The following is a 23,325-nucleotide window of genomic DNA, read 5'->3' on the forward strand; positions in this document are numbered from 1 at the left end:
TAGATAGATAGATAGATAGATAGGAGATAGATAGATAGGAGATAGATAGATAGGAGATAGATAGATAGGAGATAGATAGATAGATAGATAGATAGATAGATAGATAGGAGATAGATAGATAGGAGATAGATAGATAGATAGGAGATAGATAGATAGATAGATAGATAGATAGATAGATAGGAGATAGATAGATAGATAGATAGATAGGAGATAGATAGATAGGAGATAGATAGATAGATAGATAGATAGGAGATAGATAGAAGATAGATAGATAGATAGATAGATAGATAGATAGATAGATAGGAGATAGATAAATAGATAGATAGATAGATAGGAGATAGATAGGAGATAGATAGATAGGAGATAGATAGAAGATAGATAGATAGATAGATAGATAGATAGATAGATAGGAGATAGATAGGAGATAGATAGATAGGAGATAGATAGATAGATAGATAGGAGATAGATAGATAGATAGGAGATAGATAGATAGATAGATAGGAGATATGAGATAGATAGATAGATAGATAGATAGGAGATAGATAAATAGATAGATAGATAGATAGGAGATAGATAGATAGGAGATAGATAGATAGATAGATAGATAGATAGATAGATAGATAGGAGATAGATAGGAGATAGATAGATAGATAGGAGATAGATAGATAGATAGATAGATAGATAGATAGATAGATAGATAGATAGGAGATATGAGATAGATAGATAGATAGATAGATAGATAGATAGGAGATAGATAGGAGATAGATAGATAGATAGGAGATAGATAGATAGATAGATAGATAGATAGGAGATAGATAGATAGATAGATAGATAGATAGGAGATAGATAGATATATAGGAGATAGATAGATAGATAGATAGATAGATAGGAGATAGATAGATAGGAGATAGATAGATAGATAGATAGATAGATAGATAGGAGAGAGATAGATAGATAGATAGATAGATAGATAGATAGATAGATAGATAGGAGAGAGATAGATAGATAGATAGATATAGAAGATAGATAGGAGATAGATAGGAGATAGATAGATAGGAGATAGATAGATAGGAGATAGATAGATAGGAGATAGATAGATAGATAGATAGATAGATAGATAGGAGATAGATAGATAGGAGATAGATAGATAGGAGATAGATAGATAGATAGATAGATAGATAGGAGATAGATAGATAGGAGATAGATAGGAGATAGATAGATAGATAGATAGGAGATAGATAGATAGATAGATAGATAGATAGATAGATAGATAGGAGATAGATAGATAGGAGATAGATAGATAGATAGGAGATAGATAGATAGATAGGAGATAGATAGAAGATAGATAGATAGATAGATAGATAGATAGGAGATAGATAAATAGATAGATAGATAGATAGGAGATAGATAGATAGGAGATAGATAGATAGATAGATAGATAGGAGATAGATAGGAGATAGATAGATAGATAGATAGATAGATAGGAGATAGATAGATAGATAGATAGGAGATATGAGATAGATAGATAGGAGATAGATAGATAGGAGATAGATAGATAGATGGATAGGAGATAGATAGATAGATAGATAGATAGATAGATAGGAGATAGATAGAAGATAGATAGATAGATAGATAGATAGATAGATAGATAGGAGATAGATAAATAGATAGATAGATAGATAGATAGGAGATAGATAGGAGATAGATAGATAGGAGATAGATAGATAGATAGAGAGATAGATAGGAGATAGATAGATAGATAGGAGATAGATAGATAGATAGGAGATAGATAGATAGATAGGAGATAGATAGATAGATAGGAGATATGAGATAGATAGATAGATAGATAGATAGATAGATAGATAGATAGGAGATAGATAGATAGATAGATAGGAGATAGATAGATAGGAGATAGATAGGAGATAGATAGATAGATAGATAGATAGATAGGAGATAGATAGATAGATAGGAGATAGATAGATAGGAGATAGATAGATAGATAGATAGATAGGAGATAGATAGGAGATAGATAGGAGATAGATAGGAGATAGATAGATAGATAGATAGATAGATAGATAGATAGATAGATAGATAGGAGATAGATAGGAGATAGATAGGAGATAGATAGGAGATAGATAGATAGATAGGAGATAGATAGGAGATAGATAGATAGATAGGAGATAGATAGATAGGAGATAGATAGGAGATAGATAGATAGATAGGAGATAGATAGGAGATAGATAGATAGGAGATAGATAGGAGATAGATAGATAGATAGATAGATAGATAGATAGATAGGAGATAGATAGATAGGAGATAGATAGGAGATAGATAGATAGGAGATAGATAGATAGATAGATAGATAGATAGATAGATAGATAGATAGGAGATAGATAGGAGATAGATAGATAGATAGGAGATAGATAGATGATAGATAGATAGATAGATAGGAGATAGATAGATAGGAGATAGATAGGAGATAGATAGATAGATAGGAGATAGATAGGAGATAGATAGATAGGAGATAGATAGGAGATAGATAGGAGATAGATAGATAGATAGATAGATAGATAGATAGGAGATAGATAGATAGGAGATAGATAGGAGATAGATAGATAGGAGATAGATAGATAGATAGATAGATAGATAGATAGATAGATAGATAGATAGGAGATAGATAGGAGATAGATAGATAGATAGGAGATAGATAGATGATAGATAGATAGATAGATAGGAGATAGATAGATAGATAGATAGATAGATAGGAGATAGATAGATAGATAGAGAGATAGATAGATAGATAGATAGATAGGAGATAGATAGATAGGAGATAGATAGATAGGAGATAGATAGGAGATAGATAGATAGATAGGAGATAGATAGATAGATAGATAGATAGATAGGAGATAGATAGATAGATAGATAGATAGATAGGAGATAGATAGATAGATAGATAGATAGATAGATAGGAGATAGATAGATAGATAGATAGATAGATAGATAGATAGGAGATAGATAGGAGATAGATAGGAGATAGATAGATAGGAGATAGATAGGAGATAGATAGGAGATAGATAGGAGATAGATAGGAGATAGATAGATAGATAGATAGATAGATAGGAGATAGATAGATAGATAGATAGATAGATAGGAGATAGATAGATAGATAGATAGATAGATAGATAGATAGATAGATAGGAGATAGATAGAAGATAGATAGGAGATAGATAGATAGATAGATAGATAGATAGATAGATAGATAGATAGGAGATAGATAGATAGATAGATAGATAGGAGATAGATAGAAGATAGATAGGAGATAGATAGATAGATAGATAGATAGATAGGAGATAGATAGATAGATAGATAGATAGATAGATAGATAGATAGATAGATAGCAGCCAGACACCGAGGAGGAAGCATCTCTGAAGATGAGCTCCTGAGTCAACATAAGATTATACCTTGTAATGAGCAATTTGGAGGACACTTCTAGGAAATCTTGAATATAGGACCACAAGACAAGACCCACTACATGAAAATTTAAAGGATTTCTAAACTAAAACAACAAAACAACCAAAGAAAAGATAAAACCTGAAAACAGCCCAGGACTGCACAGGAGACTATACAGAGGAACAGCAGAGGAGAGGAGCCCAGCCACACCTGAGAGGAGCCCAGCCACACCTGAGAGGAGCCCAGCCACACCTGAGGGGAGCCCAGCCACACCTGAGGGGAGCCCAGCCACACCTGAGGGGAGCCCAGCCACACCTGAGGGGAGCCCAGCCACACCTGAGGGGAGCCCAGCCACACCTGAGAGGAGCCCAGCCACACCTGAGAGGAGCCCAGCCACACCTGAGGGGAGCCCAGCCACACCTGAGAGGAGCCCAGCCACACCTGAGAGGAGCCCAGCCACACCTGAGAGGAGCCCAGCCACACCTGAGAGGAGCCCAGCCACACCTGAGAGGAGCCCAGCCACACCTGAGAGGAGCCCAGCCACACCTGAGAGGAGCCCAGCCACACCTGAGAGGAGCCCAGCCACACCTGAGAGGAGGCCAGCCACACCTGAGGGGAGCCCAGCCACACCTGAGAGGAGGCCAGCCACACCTGAGGGGAGCCCAGCCACACCTGAGGGGAGCCCAGCCACACCTGAGGGGAGCCCAGCCACACCTGAGGGGAGCCCAGCCACACCTGAGGGGAGCCCAGCCACACCTGAGAGGAGCCCAGCCACACCTGAGAGGAGCCCAGCCACACCTGAGAGGAGCCCAGCCACACCTGAGAGGAGCCCAGCCACACCTGAGAGGAGCCCAGCCACACCTGAGAGGAGCCCAGCCACACCTGAGAGGAGGCCAGCCACACCTGAGGGGAGCCCAGCCACACCTGAGAGGAGGCCAGCCACACCTGAGAGGAGCCCAGCCACACAGCAGCCCAAGGTAAGGGCCTCCTCCATCACACTGCAAGATCTGAATAGACTGTATATAACATCACACATAGCTAAAGGAAGAAAGTATTATTTAAACATAATCAAGCAAATAACATTACAAGCAATTGTGAGCATTGTGGAATGCAGGAGAGTGGAATGGCAGCGCTGGGCAGCCGGGGGTCAGAGGTGTCGGAGATAACATTCCCGGAGACAGCCAGGTCTAAGGAGGCCAAGAAAGCCATAAAGAAGGCCCAGATAATGCAGAGCCCAGAGCAGCTGTTTGTGGACTATGATAATCAGAGGGTGAAAACAAAGGTATTATTCTATACAGAACGCCATAGTGCCTGGTCTGACGCCCTGTGTGACCACTACAAGAACATCACAAAAGGTGGAATAGCGGGAAGCAGATTAGAATAAGAGATACAGATGGAGAAACCGCCCTCACCATTAACATCTACAATAATGGAACCATCATGGTACAAGGAATTGAAAGTAAATGAGAAGAATTCCAGGTTGCCTTCCCCCACATAAAGCAACAAGTAAAGCCAGTGACAACCATAAATAATCCCACCAAGAAGAGCAGCCATGCCCCAGCTCTCCCCCCACCTCACAGCTGGGAACCAGGCCCAAGTACCTCACACCCCAATGCCCCAGCTCTCCCCCCACCTCACTCCTCGGAACCAGGCCCAAGTACCTCACACCCCAATGCCCCAGCTCTCCCCCCACCTCACAGCTCGGAACCAGGCCCAAGTACCTCACACCCCAATGCCCCAGCTCTCCCCCCACCTCACAGCTGGGAACCAGGCCCAAGTACCTCACACCCCAATGCCCCAGCTCTCACCCCACCTCACAGCTCGGAACCAGGCCCAAGTACCTCACACCCCAATGCCCCAGCTCTCCCCCCACCTCACAGCTTGGAACCAGGCCCAAGTACCTCACACCCCAAATGCCCCAGCTCTCACCGCACCTCACAGCTGGGAACCAGGCCCAAGTACCTCACACCCCAATGCCCCAGCTCTCCCCCCACCTCACAGCTGGGAACCAGGCCCAAGTACCTCACACCCCAATGCCCCAGCTCTCCCCCCACCTCACAGCTCGGAACCAGGCCCAAGTACCTCACACCCCAATGCCCCAGCTCTCCCCCCACCTCACAGCTGGGAACCAGGCCCAAGTACCTCACACCCCAATGCCCCAGCTCTCACCCCACCTCACAGCTCGGAACCAGGCCCAAGTACCTCACACCCCAATGCCCCAGCTCTCCCCCCACCTCACAGCTTGGAACCAGGCCCAAGTACCTCACACCCCAAATGCCCCAGCTCTCCCCCCACCTCACAGCTCAGAACCAGGCCCAAGTACCTCACACCCCAATGCCCCAGCTCTCCCCCCACCTCACAGCTGGGAACCAGGCCCAAGTACCCCACACCCCAATGCCCCAGCTCTCCCCCCACCTCACAGCTCGGAACCAGGCCCAAGTACCTCACACCCCAATGCCCCAGCTCTCCCCCCACCTCACACCTCGGAACCAGGCCCAAGTACCTCACACCCCAATGCCCCAGCTCTCACCCCACCTCACAGCTCGGAACCAGGCCCAAGTACCTCACACCCCAATGCCCCAGCTCTCCCCCCACCTCACAGCTGGGAACCAGGCCCAAGTACCTCACACCCCAATGCCCCAGCTCTCACCGCACCTCACAGCTGGGAACCAGGCCCAAGTACCTCACACCCCAATGCCCCAGCTCTCCCCCCACCTCACAGCTGGGAACCAGGCCCAAGTACCTCACACCCCAATGCCCCAGCTCTCCCCCCACCTCACTCCTCGGAACCAGGCCCAAGTACCTCACACCCCAATGCCCCAGCTCTCACCCCACCTCACTCCTCGGAACCAGGCCCAAGTACCTCACACCCCAATGCCCCAGCTCTCACCCCACCTCACAGCTCGGAACCAGGCCCAAGTACCTCACACCCCAATGCCCCAGCTCTCACCCCACCTCACAGCTCGGAACCAGGCCCAAGTACCTCACACCCCAATGCCCCAGCTCTCACCGCACCTCACAGCTGGGAACCAGGCCCAAGTACCTCACACCCCAATGCCCCAGCTCTCCCCCCACCTCACAGCTGGGAACCAGGCCCAAGTACCTCACACCCCAATGCCCCAGCTCTCACCGCACCTCACAGCTGGGAACCAGGCCCAAGTACCTCACACCCCAATGCCCCAGCTCTCCCCCCACCTCACAGCTGGGAACCAGGCCCAAGTACCTCACACCCCAATGCCCCAGCTCTCCCCCCACCTCACAGCTGGGAACCAGGCCCAAGTACCTCACACCCCAATGCCCCAGCTCTCACCGCACCTCACAGCTGGGAACCAGGCCCAAGTACCTCACACCCCAATGCCCCAGCTCTCCCCCCACCTCACACCTCGGAACCAGGCCCAAGTACCTCACACCCCAATGCCCCAGCTCTCCCCCCACCTCACACCTCAGAACCAATTACCTCACACCCATCTCTACAGACACTGACAGAATGCCTCTCAGTACTAGAAAGACTTTCATAAATTCAGGGAAGATTTACAGAAAGACCAAAGCCCCATAAATAGCAGCGAGCAGATGAAGGAAGAGATGGCCAGGCTGAAGTGTGAGCACAGTGCGGCCATGCACGATATCCAGGCCTCCCTTAACTCACTGAGACAAGAAAATGAGCAGCTCAGAGAGGAGATAACCAAACTAAAAAGACTACATCTGCCCCAAAACCTGGAGGGATACCCACAAAATGCAGATAAGACCACTAGAAATGTACCAACATATGCCGTAATAAACAATCCACCCCCCGCAAGGAAGACAAGAGAGACCAGCGACAAACACAAGGACCCCACCCCCAATCACAGTGACAAAACTCAAAGAACCCCCCCTAACACAGGAGAACAACCCGACTGACACCCCAGAAACCCCCCGGATACAGAGAACACCTGACACCAATAAACCACCAGGCCCGGACATCGTGCTACTCATAGACTCCAACGGGAAGTATCTCAACACACAGAGACTCTTCCCAGGGAAACTGGTCACAAAAATCCGCTGCTCGACAATATCACAAGCAGCAGAAGTGATCAATAACCCCTATTTTACCGACCCCAAACACCTCATCCTACACACCGGCACAAATGACCTGCAGCAGGAGAAGACTGCAGAAAGACTTACACAGCTAGCCAAAGCCACCCAACAAAGATTCCCCAGGTCACAAATAATCCTGTCTGCCCTGCTCCCAAGACAAGACGTATCCCACCGTGTAACCGAGCAGATTAACGCAGAGCTGGCCGCCAGTATCTCCTCAATACCCAACACTAAACTGGCTGTACACCGGGATATCACACCCCAACACCTGTATGACACCAAACACCTGGACAAACAAGGAGTAAGCAAACTGGCAAAAGAATTTAAGAACATAGTACTAGAAAGACCCCAGAGACCCCAACCAAGCCAAAGTCCTGGAAACAGACGCCGAAACACAGAAGGCAACTACCCCAGACCCAGTCCCCAGCGATGGCAGAGGTGGAGGAAAACAGCGGCCCCACAATGGCAGCACTCTACAACAGAGGGCAGCAACATGGCGGAGATAAGGAACCTGCTCAGCACACTATGTAAGAAACTAATGTGACCCCTCTAACACAAGCTGCCACGTCCGATGAAAACACAGAAGGCAACTACCCCAGACCCAGTCCCCAGCGATGGCAGAGGTGGAGGAAAACAGCGGCCCCACAATGGCAGCACTCTACAACAGAGGGCAGCAGCATGGCAGAGATAAGGAACCTGCTCAGCACACTATGTAAGAAACTAATGTGACCCCTCTAACACAAGCTGCCACGTCCGATGAAAAAGCAACTCATTACAAGGTATAGCGACTGACAATGACGTCCCTCATCATCAGTAGCTGGAATATCCAAGGATTAACTTCCTCAGCCTTTGGATCCAAAACCAGTGATCCAGACTTCAAAGAAAAACTAAAAACTGTTGACATACAAATCCTCTTGGAGACCTGGACCCGGGCAGAGGATGAGTCCCTGGCACCCATGGGCTACAAGGAATTCTCTGTCCCTGCCCAGAAAAACAAAAGTACCAAACAGGGCCGGCGCTCAGGGGGCATAATGATCTGGTACAAGGAAGAGCTGAAAGATCACATGACAGCAGTCAGACGGGGGGACAACCACATCTGGATAAAAATAAGCAGCTCCATCCTCGCTTCACAGTATGACATCTACCTGTGTGCTATATACATCCCGCCAGCTGAGTCCCCCTACCACAACCCAGACATCTATGAGGTCCTACAAAATGAGGCTGCCCAATTCCAGTGCCAGGGCCGGGTGCTGATCTGCGGAGACCTCAACGCCAGGACAGGTGTGGAAAAGGACTATGTCACCTCCGATGGCAACACATATATCCTAGGCGGCGACTACTACTCAGACCCCACACAGACAGTACGGAACAGCTATGACAGGACTGTTAACAAGAGTGGGAAAAAACTGCTGAACCTGTGCCGGAGCCTGGGACTGTACATCATGAACGGGCGTATCAGGGACGACTGTTTAGGGCGATTCACGGTAAACTCCCACGTGGGCAACAGTGTGGTGGACTATGCCATCACAGACGCAGACCCCCAAAACATCAACGCCTTCATAGTCACCCCGGACACACACCTCTCAGACCATAACCAGATCCTGCTGTACATGAGATCCACCAAGAGAGCATCCACACAGCCCTGCCAGACGGGTCTCTACAACCTGCCACCATCCTTCAAGTGGCGCAGACAATCTGCCACTAAATACAGGAACGCGACCGATCGAGTGGAAATCAAAGAGATGCTCGAAAACTTTCACAGCACTCCCTATCAGCCAAGCCAACAAGGGGTCACTCTGGCAGTGAAGGACTTTAACAAGATCCTGTACACAATGGCAGAACTAGCAGACCTTGAACAAACCAGCGTCAAGAGACCCTCTAATAAAGACTCCCAGAAATGGTTTGACAAGGAATGCAAGGCCCTACGTCACTCCCTAAGGACCGCCTCAAACAAAAAGCACAGAGACCCCAATGACAGGACTGCGAGGGAAGCCTATGACACCCTACAGAGGAAATACAAGCGCACCCTCAGAGAGAAAAAACAGAGCTACCTCTCCCACAAGATCCACCAGCTGGAGGACTCCCTCCAGGACAACTCATTCTGGGAGACCTGGCATCATATCGGCACAAAGCCCAAGAAAAACTCTCTCCATATCCAAAATGGCACCATCTGGCTCAACTACTTTAGGGACCTCTACAAAAACATCCCTGAAGAAGAGCAAACCCAGGAACAGAAAGAAATCACCACAAAACTGAGGCACATGGAAGAGGCAATCAAGGACTTCCAGACCCCCCTGGACCGGCCGATCACCACACAGGAAATACAGGAGAACATCACTCTACTCAGAGGCAGAAAGGCCAGTGGTGCTGACGGCATCCCGCCCGAGATGCTGAAATACAGCCCGCCAGACATCCACGCTGCACTGGCCAAACTGTTCACCCTTGTCCTGAGCTCCGGACACTTCCCACAAGACTGGAACCGAGGCCTCATAACCCCCATCCATAAAAGTGGGGACAAATACGACCCAGCGAACTACCGTGGGATCTGTGTGAGCAGCACTCTGGGAAAGCTATTCAGCGGCATCATCAACAGAAGAGTCCTCACTATCATCCACAGAAGAGTCCTCACCTTCCTCACACAGCATCAGGTCCTCAGTATCATCCACAGAAGAGTCCTCACCTTCCTCACACAGCATCAGGTCCTCAGTATCATCAACAGAAGAGTCCTCACCTTCCTCACACAGTATGAGGTCTTCAGTATCATATACAGAAGAGTCCTCACCTTCCTCACACAGCATCAGGTCCTCAGTATCATCCACAGAAGAGTCCTCACCTTCCTCACACAGTATGAGGTCTTCAGTATCATATACAGAAGAGTCCTCACCTTCCTCACACAGTATGAGGTCCTCAGTATCATCCACAGAAGAGTCCTCACCTTCCTCACACAGCATCAGGTCCTCAGTATCATATACAGAAGAGTCCTCACCTTCCTCACACAGCATGAGGTCCTCAGTATCATCAACAGAAGAGTCCTCACCTTCCTCACACAGCATCAGGTCCTCAGTATCATCCACAGAAGAGTCCTCACCTTCCTCACACAGTATGAGGTCCTCAGTATCATCAACAGAAGAGTCCTCACCTTCCTCACACAGCATCAGGTCCTCAGTATCATCCACAGAAGAGTCCTCACCTTCCTCACACAGCATCAGGTCCTCAGTATCATATACAGAAGAGTCCTCACCTTCCTCACACAGCATGAGGTCCTCAGTATCATCCACAGAAGAGTCCTCACCTTCCTCACACAGCATCAGGTCCTCAGTATCATCCACAGAAGAGTCCTCACCTTCCTCACACAGCATCAGGTCCTCAGTATCATCCACAGAAGAGTCCTCACCTTCCTCACACAGCATCAGGTCCTCAGTATCATCCACAGAAGAGTCCTCACCTTCCTCACACAGCATCAGGTCCTCAGTATCATATACAGAAGAGTCCTCACCTTCCTCACACAGCATGAGGTCCTCAGTATCATATACAGAAGAGTCCTCACCTTCCTCACACAGTATGAGGTCCTCAGTATCATATACAGAATAGTCCTCACCTTCCTCACACAGCATCAGGTCCTCAGTATCATATACAGAAGAGTCCTCACCTTCCTCACACAGCATCAGGTCCTCAGTATCATATACAGAAGAGTCCTCACCTTCCTCACACAGCATGAGGTCCTCAGTATCATCCACAGAAGAGTCCTCACCTTCCTCACACAGCATCAGGTCCTCAGTATCATATACAGAAGAGTCCTCACCTTCCTCACACAGCATCAGGTCCTCAGTATCATCCACAGAAGAGTCCTCACCTTCCTCACACAGCATGAGGTCCTCAGTATCATCCACAGAAGAGTCCTCACCTTCCTCACACAGCATCAGGTCCTCAGTATCATCCACAGAAGAGTCCTCACCTTCCTCACACAGCATCAGGTCCTCAGTATCATATACAGAAGAGTCCTCACCTTCCTCACACAGCATGAGGTCCTCAGTATCATCCACAGAAGAGTCCTCACCTTCCTCACACAGCATGAGGTCCTCAGTATCATCCACAGAAGAGTCCTCACCTTCCTCACACAGCATCAGGTCCTCAGTATCATATACAGAAGAGTCCTCACCTTCCTCACACAGCATCAGGTCCTCAGTATCATCCACAGAATAGTCCTCACCTTCCTCACACAGCATCAGGTCCTCAGTATCATATACAGAAGAGTCCTCACCTTCCTCACACAGTATGAGGTCCTCACTATCATCCACAGAAGAGTCCTCACCTTCCTCACACAGCATCAGGTCCTCAGTATCATATACAGAAGAGTCCTCACCTTCCTCACACAGCATGAGGTCCTCAGTAAAAGTCAAGCCGGTTTCATGCCGAACCACCGCACCACCGACCACATCTACACCCTGCACAGCCTTATCAAGACCCACGTCCACAACACCAAACGGGGCAAGATCTTCTCCTGTTTTGTGGACTTTAGGAAGGCGTTTGACTCCGTGTGGCACCCGGGCCTATTCCTGAAACTCCTGCAGAGTGGGATAGGAGGGAGGACGTATGATGTCATCAAGAGCTCATACACTGGGAACCAATGCAGCGTGAAGGTGAACGGCAAGAGGACAGCTTGTTTCCAGCAGGGCCGAGGAGTCAGACAGGGCTGCAGCCTGAGCCCAACGCTCTTCAACATCTACATCAACGAACTGGCTGCAGCTCTGGAGGACTCCTCAGCCCCCGGCCTCCTCCTGCATGACCGTGAGGTGAAGTTCCTACTGTACGCTGATGACCTCCTGCTGCTGTCCCCCACAGAGAGTGGGCTCCAAGACAGCCTGTCAGTCCTGGAGAAATTCAGCAATACATGGGCACTACCCATCAACTCTAAGAAGACCAAAGTCATGGTGTTCCAGAGGAAGGGTCAGAAAAAAGCCTCCATCTCCTCCTCCTTCACACTAAAAGGGTCAGTACTGGAGAACACCAGCAGCTACACATACCTGGGCCTGGAGCTTAACCAATCAGGAGCTTCAAGTTTGCAATAGAGGTCCTCAAAGGAAAAGCCAGCAGAACCTTCTATGCCATACGAAAGCGACTGTACCACCTGAAAGCACCAGTGAGGGTCTGGCTAAAAATCTTTGATGGCGTCATTGCCCCAATCCTGCTTTATGGCAGTAAGGTTTGGGGTCCGGCCACTTACCCAGACCAGTCAAAATGGGATCCAAGCCCAACAGAGACCTTTCATCTGGAGTTCTGCAAGTACCTCCTCCAGGTCCATCGCAGCACCTCCAACATGGCGTGTCGGGCAGAGTTGGGCAGGTTCCCACTATGGTTTCAGGTACAGAAGAGGGCGCTCTCATTCTGGGCGCACTTACAGAGAAGCAACCCAGACTCCTATCACCACAAAGCCTCCCTGAGCCATGGAGCCCAATGTGCCCCCCAACAGGGCATCCACCACCAGTCCTGCCAAACCCCACAACATGCCCTGACAAAAGCCCAAATAAAAGGGGCGATAGAGACATACCAGGGGCAATATACAGAGGAATGGAGGAGAGAAATAAGTAACTCCCAGAAACTCACCATCTACCAGTCACTACAGAGAGACTACACCATGGCGCCATACCTGGAGAGGCTGCACCACCCCAAACACAGGCAGATCCTAAGCCTCTATAGACTGAGCGCCCACAGCCTGGAGATAGAGACGGGGCGGCACAGACAGACATACAAGCCGCGGGAGAGCCGACTGTGCCGGCACTGCGAGCAGGGAGACCTGGAGGATGAGGCCCACTTCTTGCTACACTGCAGCAAATACTCATCCACCAGGGTCACCTACTTCCAGAGACTCTCCACCATCATCCACCAGGGACACCTACTTCCAGAGACTCTCCACCATCATCCCCCAGGGTCACCTACTTCCAGAGACTCTCCACCATCATCCACCAGGGTCACCTACTTCCAGAGACTCTCCACCATCATCCACCAGGGTCACCTACTTCCAGAGACTCTCCACCATCATCCACCAGGGTCACCTACTTCCAGAGACTCTCCACCATCATCCAGGACTTCACCTCCATAGATGAGGAGAGGAAACTCCACATTCTGCTGGGGGAAGAGGAGGCCACCATGGAAGTAGCGGCCCAGTATGTCTCCACCTGCCACCGGCTGAGAGGATTATAGGATACCATGGACTGTTATACGCCCTATTATCCCCCAATCCTGCCCCTTACCCCATATCCACCCTGCTCCCCACATGACCCCCCCCCCTCTCCCCCACACTCCATCTATTATACTCTGTTGCTTTGGCAATGCTAAATGTTTATTTTGGACCTGCCAATAAAGCTTTTTTGAATTTGATAGGCGATAGATCGGAGATCGATAGATAGGAGATAGATAGATAGGATATAGATAGATAGATAGATAGATAGGAGATAGATAGGAGATAGATAGATAGATAGATAGATAGATAGGAGATAGATAGATAGGAGATAGATAGATAGATAGGAGATAGATAGATAGGAGATAGATAGATAGGAGATAGATAGGTAGGAGATAGATAGGTAGGAGATAGATAGATAGGAGATAGATAGATAGGAGATAGATAGATAGGAGATAGATAGATAGATAGATATATAGATAGATAGATAGATAGATAGATAGATAGATAGATAGATAGGAGATAGATAGATAGGAGATAGATAGGAGATAGATAGATAGGAGATAGATAGATAGGAGATAGATAGATAGATAGATAGATAGGAGATAGATAGATAGGAGATAGATAGATAGGAGATAGATAGATAGATAGATAGATAGGAGATAGATAGATAGGAGATAGATAGATAGATAGGAGATAGATAGGAGATAGATAGATAGATAGATAGATAGATAGGAGATAGATAGATAGATAGGAGATAGATAGATAGATAGATAGGAGATAGATAGATAGGAGATAGATAGATAGGAGATAGATAGATAGGAGATAGATAGATAGATAGATAGATAGATAGGAGATAGATAGATAGGAGATAGATAGGAGATAGATAGATAGATAGATAGATAGATAGATAGGAGATAGATAGATAGGAGATAGATAGATAGGAGATAGATAGATAGATAGATAGATAGATAGATAGATAGGAGATAGATAGATAGGAGATAGATAGGAGATAGATAGGAGATAGATAGATAGATAGATAGGAGATAGATAGATAGATAGGAGATAGATAGATAGGAGATAGATAGATAGGAGATAGATAGATAGATAGATAGATAGATAGATAGATAGATAGATAGATAGATAGATAGGAGATAGATAGATAGGAGATAGATAGATAGGAGATAGATAGATAGATAGATAGATAGATAGATAGATAGATAGATAGGAGATAGATAGATAGGAGATAGATAGATAGGAGATAGATAGATAGGAGATAGATAGATAGATAGATAGATAGATAGATAGATAGATAGATAGATAGTAGGAGATAGATAGATAGATAGGAGATAGATAGATAGGAGATAGATAGATAGGAGATAGATAGATAGATAGATATCCGTGTCACCTACTGAGGTTCCCTATGAGTAACATAACCGGTCGGGGGCCCACTCAGACTCACTTGCCCCCCCCTAGGCTGAACCCCTAGCTACGCCCCTGACACCAACAATGCATTATATCCCCCCCCCCCCTGTATCTCCCTTATCCTCCTCTATCCTTTTTGGTCCCTTGCCCATCTCCCTTCCTAATTTCTGGTCCTGATATAATCCTGTCACCCGGATGTCAGTATATTGCTTTTATTACTAACCTGAGTGTTAGTCTTCATTGAGGGACATCATCTAGTTTCTGGACATCTGAATCCCCTACATCGTACTTACTTATGGGGATTCTTCATCTGTGACCCGCAGACTGCGCATGTTGCATTCCACTGACTGATTTACGTACGTCATCAGCCGAACGCACATCCAGATAGTACGCCGGTCTATTAGGTCTATCCAACTTCCACCAGATGGAACGGAGATGCAGTTCCAGCGTCTGGATGTGAGGTGCGGCACACCAGAAGCCAATCAGTGGCACCTGTCTGGTCTCCAGATTATCATGATAGTCCCGGGGCTCCACCATCATATGGAGCACTCATAGCTACCTCTGGCCCTTCTCGATTTCTTACATACTGGTGTCAGGGAAGTCATATCACGGGATGACATCCCAGAAGATCAGATATATAAATAGCCTGCCCCTAGAATCATATTGTGGGGGGATGACAGACCTCTAAGGAAGTGATGGGCCCTGCTCCTGGGAGCCGCCATCTATTGCTGCTTTGTGCTCCTGCCTTGACCTTGGGGACTGGCTCTATTTGGGGGGATAGATTTGGTGTCCATAGCCTATTGGTATCTCACCAGTTACGAGCATAGTATATGTCCCCTTGTGTGTGTGCTACCTGGAGGTGATAATATCGTCATCCTTACTGTCTCGGGGTAGTAACCCACTTCCACCACTTCCCATATCACGAGTTATCTTTAGTATCGGAAAAGAATATAACAATAATATCTTATTGGACTATTTTTTGAGAGATTATATTTGATAACAGCAGTGAATGGCTTAAGGGCACATCTAGGTATGAGTGCCATATGGTTCCCTGATGAATCTGTTATATTAGAACGGTAGAAACGCGTTGGAACTAAGACTGTTCAAGTGTACATTTATATATCGCTGCTGATTTTTACATGTGGTTTATGGGTGTTTTTTGTGCCTTTCCTTTTGTCACGTTATGACATTTTCTTTCTTCTTTTCTTTTCTCCTGGGCACTTATAAGCGGACCGCCACCGTGGTTGGGGCCAGGGAGAGCTATACGTCATCTATAGAATAAGGTGCACCCTCATGGCTTTGTGTCCTGCAGTTACCCATTAGGAAACATCAGTGTATATAGAGCAGGAATTCTAGTGGTTATACATATGGGTTTTGCCCACTGGATTAGAGTATGTCAGGGTACCCGTCACTTGGATTTATAATGGAGACGTTCAGATCACCTAGAAGACCGTAGAAGAAAAGGAGTTCTAGGTGTGTGTGCCAGGGTTGTGGCCGTCTGAGGTGTGGGGGGTCAGCTTGTCATGCGTGGTTTTGAGGGCGTCCAGATTAGGACAGGAGAGAGAAGAGATGGGAGGCAGTGATGACTGTGCAGGGTCTCTAAGTTGTCGGGTGTCGATGTAAGAGGTTGGGGGGTGAGGGGAGAATAAGTATTAGGGATTGGTAATAAGTCATGAGCTATTATACACAGTTGTATACTGGGCTGTAGTAGAAGTACTAGCATTAATCCACTGGTGATAACCCTGAGTGACACAGCATGTGCCATCCATTAACCCATTATTAGCTGGTCTCCTCAGTCTAATAGAGCTCCAGTATACAGCGACCTGGCAGTCTTCGATGCATCCATGCTGCTCCCCCCGCTGTGCCAGCTCCGCTCATCTTCTGTGTCTCTCGGGACACACGGCGCCAACCAGCTCTCCCTACAATCAGCTGTGTACTAGGGGGGGCTGGCGCCCCTCCCACATGCCGCCATCATCTACATACACATATATATGCCACATATACACATAGATACTGCTATAAAAGGGCTGACCAACCTTTACCAGACAAAGGTCAGCCAAGGCCGTTCTTGCATCAGGACCACCATGTTAGCTTTTTTTCAGTTGCTCAGCAAGTTGAAAAGTTTATATCGGTGTGGGTCAGAGGGCAGAAGTAGTACAATATGAACATGCCCCTGATATTAGCGGCCCTGCCCCATTATTGTCACTTACTGTAACGTTGTAGGCACACATGGAGCTTTAAAGGGGAATCTAACCTGCCAATAGCCCCATATAGCACCCGGGAAGTTGAGGGTGGAGTTATGTGTCTTATCTTACCCCTCAGCACCAGTCCTGCACAGTTGGTAGGCCGGAAGAGCACTGCCCCCACCCCCATAGCGTCATCCAGACACCTCTTTCTAATGATAATCAATAGAGCGGGCCGGATGACGCTGTGAGGCCGGTACAGTGCTCCTAATGGTGCTTCCAAAGATTACACCAACTAACAGACATAACAGACATACCTTCCTCCTCAGTGTCCCGGGGGCTATCAGCAGCTTAGCGGTAACAGACATACCTTCCTCCTCAGTGTCCCGGGCACTATAGGGGGCTATCAGCAGCTTAGAGGTAACAGACATACCTTCCTCCTCAGTGTCCCGGGCACTATAGGGGGCTATCAGCAGCTTAGAGGTAACAGACATACCTTCCTCCTCAGCACCCCGGGCACTATAGGGGGCTATCAGCAGCTTAGAGGTAACAGACATACCTTCCTCCTCAGTGTCCCGGGCACTATAGGGGGCTATCAGCAGCTTAGAGGTAACAGACATACCTTCCTCCTCAGTGTCCCAGGCACTATAGGGGGCTATCAGCAGGTGAGAGGTAACAGACATACCTTCCTCCTCAGTGTCCCGGGCACTATAGGGGGCTATCAGCAGCTTAGAGGTAACAGACATACCTTTCTCCTCAGTGTCCCGGGGGCTATCAGCAGCTTAGAGGTAACAGACATACCTTTCTCCTCAGTGTCCCGGGGGCTATCAGCAGCTTAGAGGTAACAGACATACCTTCCTCGTCAGTGTCCCGGGGGCTATCAGCAGCATAGAGGTAACAGACATACCTTCCTCCTCAGTGTCCCGAGCACTATAGGGGGCTATCAGCAGCATAGAGGTAACAGACATACCTTCCTCCTCAGTGTCCCGGGCACTATAGGGGGCTATCAGCAGCTTAGAGGTAACAGACATACCTTCCTCCTCAGCACCCCGGGGGCTATCAGCAGCTTAGAGGTAACAGACATACCTTCCTCCTCAGTGTCCCGGGCACTATAGGGGGCTATCAGCAGCTTAGAGGTAACAGACATACCTTTCTCCTCAGTGTCCCGGGGGCTATCAGCAGCTTAGAGGTAACAGACATACCTTTCTCCTCAGTGTCCCGGACACTATAGGGGGCTATCAGCAGCTTAGAGGTAACAGACATACCTTCCTCCTCAGTGTCCCGGGGGCTATCAGCAGCTTAGCGGTAACAGACATACCTTCCTCGTCAGTGTCCCGGGGGCTATCAGCAGCATAGAGGTAACAGACATACCTTCCTCCTCAGTGTCCCGAGCACTATAGGGGGCTATCAGCAGCATAGAGGTAACAGACATACCTTCCTCCTCAGTGTCCCGAGCACTATAGGGGGCTATGTCTGTTACCTCTAAGCTGCTGATAGCCCCCTATAGTGTCTGGGTCACTGAGGAGAAAGGGTATGTCTGTTACCTCTAAGCTGCTGATAGCCCCCGGGACACTGAGGAGAAAGGTATGTCTGTTACCTCTAAGCTGCTGATAGCCCCCGGGACACTGAGGAGGAAGGTATGTCTGTTACCTCTAAGCTGCTGATAGCCCCCTATAGTGCCCGGGACACTGAGGAGAAAGGTATGTCTGTTACCTCTAAGCTGCTGATAGCCCCCGGGACACTGAGGAGAAAGGTATGTCTGTTACCTCTAAGCTGCTGATAGCCCCCGGGACACTGAGGAGGAAGGTATGTCTGTTACCTCTAAGCTGCTGATAGCCCCCTATAGTGTCTGGGTCACTGAGGAGAAAGGGTATGTCTGTTACCTCTAAGCTGCTGATAGCCCCCGGGACACTGAGGAGGAAGGTATGTCTGTTACCTCTAAGCTGCTGATAGCCCCCTATAGTGCCCGGGACACTGAGGAGAAAGGTATGTCTGTTACCTCTAAGCTGCTGATAGCCCCCGGGACACTGAGGAGGAAGGTATGTCTGTTACCTCTAAGCTGCTGATAGCCCCCTATAGTGCCCGGGACACTGAGGAGGAAGGTATGTCTGTTACCTCTATGCTGCTGATAGCCCCCTATAGTGCCCGGGACACTGAGGAGGAAGGTATGTCTGTTACCTCTAAGCTGCTGATAGCCCCCTATAGTGCCCGCAGGGCCGATTCTAGGTTCTATGCTGCCTGAGGCGAAAATTGAAACTGCGCCCCTTTCCCCGCAAACACAACTATATACCAGCAGTGAACATTGCATATATAACTACATACCAACAGTGCATACAGAACTATATAACAGAAGTGCATACACTAAGGGTATGTTCACACTGAGTAAAACAGGTGGCATTCCGCGGTGGAACTCTCCGCCGCAGGATCCCGCCTGTCTCACTGTCCCATAGCCCGTCTATGGGAGAGCGTGCGCTCCTCCGCAGCCGCCGCTCTCCGCTCGAAGAAGTAACATGATACTGCAGAGGAGCATGTATAAGTGCCAGTCTTAATGGTGGTGACATATGGGGAGCCAAGTGTTAGAGACCCCCAAATAGTATAGGTCTCAGACTGCCTAATACTGCCAGCTTCAGACCCTCAATAATACTGTTAGCCTCAGAGACCACCTTACCCATATCATCATACTACTCCCCCCTTCATCCTCCTTCCCCCTCCACCATCATACTACTCCCCCCCCCTTCATCCTCCTGCCCTATCATCATACTACTACCCCCACCTTTATCCTCCAGACCCTCCATCATCATACTACTACCCCTCTCATCCTCCTGCCCTTCCATCATCATACTACTACCCCTCTCATCCTTCCGCCCTTTCATCATCATAGTATAACCCCTCTCATCCTCCTGCCCTTCCATCATCATACTACTACCCCTCTCATCCTTCTGCCCTTTCATCATCATACTACTACCCCTCTCATCCTTCTGCCCTTTCATCATCATAGTACAACCCCTCTCATCCTCCTGCCCTTCCATCATCATAGTATAACCCCTCTCATCCTTCTGCCCTTTCATCATCATACTACTACCCCTCTCATCCTTCCACCCTTTCATCATCATAGTACAACCCCTCTCATCCTCCTGCCCTTCCATCATCATACTACTACCCCTCTCATCATCCTGCCCTTCCATCATCATACTACTACCCCTCTCATCCTTCCGCCCTTCCATCATCATACTACTACCCCTCTCATCCTTCTGCCCTTTCATCATCATACTACTACCCCTCTCATCCTCCTGCCCTTCCATCATCATACTAACAAACTACCCCTCTCATCCTTCCGCCCTTCCATCATCATACTACTACCCGCTCATCCTTCTGCCCTTTCATCATCATAGTACAACCCCCCTCATCCTCCTACCCTTCCATCATCATACTACTACCCCTCTCATCCTCCTGCCCTTCCATCATCATAGTATAACCCCTCTCATCCTCCTGCCCTTCCATCATCATACTACTTCTCCCTTCATCCTCCTCCTGCCCTTCCATCATCATACTACTTCTCCTTTCATCCTCCTCCTGCCCCTCCATCATCATACTACTTCTCCCTTCATCCTCCTCCTGTGCCTTCATCATCATACTACTTCTCCCTTCATCCTCCTCCTGTGCCTTCATCATCATACCACTAGCCCCTTCATCTGTATTTAAAACAAAAAAAAGCCATACTCACCTCACCAGTATGGACCCTCTAGTCTTCCAGGGACTCCTCTCCCGCTCTGCATGGGTGACATCACTCGCGCTCGGCAGGGGGCGGGGCTTCCCGCGGCAGGGGGCGGAGCTTCCCAGGACATGGTTTTGCCAGGGCTGTCTCGTCAGAATCAGGACAGTCCCGGCAAAACCTGAGGGCCCCCACCTGCTCCCCTCCTCACCATCCGGACCGGGATCCACCGCTTCTCCTTTCCCTCGGTGACAGGAGAAGACGCCACACAGGCCCCTCCCCCAGGCCAGGTCACAGCGCCATATACGCTCTCTGTTGTACAGCATTGTGACCTGGCCTGGGGGAGGGGCCTGTCACCCAGCGGATGCCGTACAGTACAGAAGAGAGGATTACAGTGTGAGTGGGGGCGTCTTCTCCTGTCACCGAGGGCCCCGAGTCTGGCGGCAGTGCATCCCTAGAAGCTGCAGAGCTGCAGCTTCTAGGGATGCGGAAAGGGGGACACCTGAGCGGGCAGCGGGAGTCAGATGACAGGGCAGAAGTTGCCACCCCTAAAGGGACCCCAGAATGTGCCGCCTGAGGCGGAATACTCATTCCGCCTCATGGCAGAAGCGGCCCTGAGTGCCCGGGACACTGAGGAGGAAGGTATGTCTGTTACCTCTAAGCTGCTGATAGCCCCCGGGACACTGAGGAGGAAGGTATGTCTGTTACCTCTAAGATGCTGATAGCCCCCTATAGTGCCCGGGACACTGAGGAGGAAGGTATGTCTGTTACCGCTAAGCTGCTGATATACCTTCCTCCTCAGCACCCCGGGCACTGTAGGGGGCTATCAGCAGCTTAGCGGTAACAGACATACCTTCCTCCTCAGCACCCCGGGCACTATAGGGGGCTATCAGCAGCTTTGACTCGTCGTCTAACCTTCCCCTTTAATCTCTAGACACACCAAGCCATACAGACACTATTAGAAGCCATGCTCCACTCCACTGCTTTGCGATTTATAGTTATTCTATCACATTGGTATTCTTAAAGGGTCACTCTTGTTATAATGTTCAATATCTAAATCAACAGTAGATTGGAAATAAAGCAATTTTGCAATATACAGTAATTTTTTTGTTGTTATCATGCTGTAAAACAACGCTGAACTTACCAGAAATCCAGGTCCAGTCTCCTGAAGGCAGCTATATACCAGCTATACTTACTGTATCCAGGTCCGGTCTCCTGAAGGCAGCTTTATAACAGCTATACTTACTGTATCCAGGTCCAGTCTCCTGACTGCTATATACCAGCTATACTTACTGTATACAGGTCCAGTCTCCTGAAGGCTGCTATATACCAGCTATACTTACTGTATCCAGGTCCAGTCTCCTGAAGGCTGCTATATACCAGCTATACTTACTGTATCCAGGTCCAGTCTCCTGACTGCTATATACCAGCTATACTTACTGTATCCAGGTCCAGTCTACTGAAGGCAGCTATATAACAGCTATACTTACTGTATCCAGGTCCAGTCTCCTGACTGCTATATACCAGCTATACTTACTGTATCCAGGTCCAGTCTCCTGACTGCTATATACCAGCTATACTTACTGTATCCAGGTCCAGTCTCCTGAAGGCAGCTATATAACAGTTATACTTACTGTATCCAGGTCCAGTCTCCTGACTGCTATATAACAGCTATACTTGCTGTATCCAGGTCCAGTCTCCTGACTGCTATATAACAGCTATACTTACTGTATCCAGGTCCAGTCTCTTGATGGCAGATTATCTGACTGTGCTGGTTAAAAAATAAGACACTAAACACAGGAATTGCGGCCAGTACAGAGAGTCACAGCTCAATGTGTCCAGCAATCACATGACTGCCTTCTCTCTGTGAGCGCTCAGACGACCTGGGAAACACAGGGCGTCCTGTTTCTTGACTCTTTTTTTCTTCTCAAAGAGTCAGAAAACAGGAAGTGCCGTGTTCGCTAAGATAACTAAAAAATACTAAAAGTAAATCATGAATTTATATTGAAAACTTGCTTAATATCACATCTACTGTTGTTTTAGATTTTGAAAGTTATAACGACAGGGAGACTTTAAAGTGACAGTGTCCCCCTATTTGCAGTATGACGTCCCTGCACAGGTGTAAGGGGTGAACGTTGCAGTTTTCATACCTTATTTTATATCATACGTCATGGTGCTTGTTCCAGTAAAAAGCGATATTCTGGGATCTGCGGATTGTGCTACCTGGGCAGGGTTACATAGCTGTGGGCACCATTTGGCCCTCCCAACATCACCATCATAGGCCCTGCCCCTCTGTGATGTCA

General features: G+C 48.0%; 1 protein-coding gene across 3 annotated transcripts in view; it reads right to left on the reverse strand.

Annotated features, from left to right (window-relative positions):
* Nucleotides 1-23,325, reverse strand: part of DCAF6 (DDB1 and CUL4 associated factor 6) — a 413,552-nt gene that overhangs the window by 158,266 nt on the left and 231,961 nt on the right. The window lies entirely within an intron of this gene.

The sequence above is a fragment of the Dendropsophus ebraccatus genome, chromosome 11 (genome assembly GCF_027789765.1).
Source record: "Dendropsophus ebraccatus isolate aDenEbr1 chromosome 11, aDenEbr1.pat, whole genome shotgun sequence".
In the NCBI taxonomy this organism is placed as follows: Eukaryota; Metazoa; Chordata; class Amphibia; order Anura; family Hylidae; genus Dendropsophus; species Dendropsophus ebraccatus.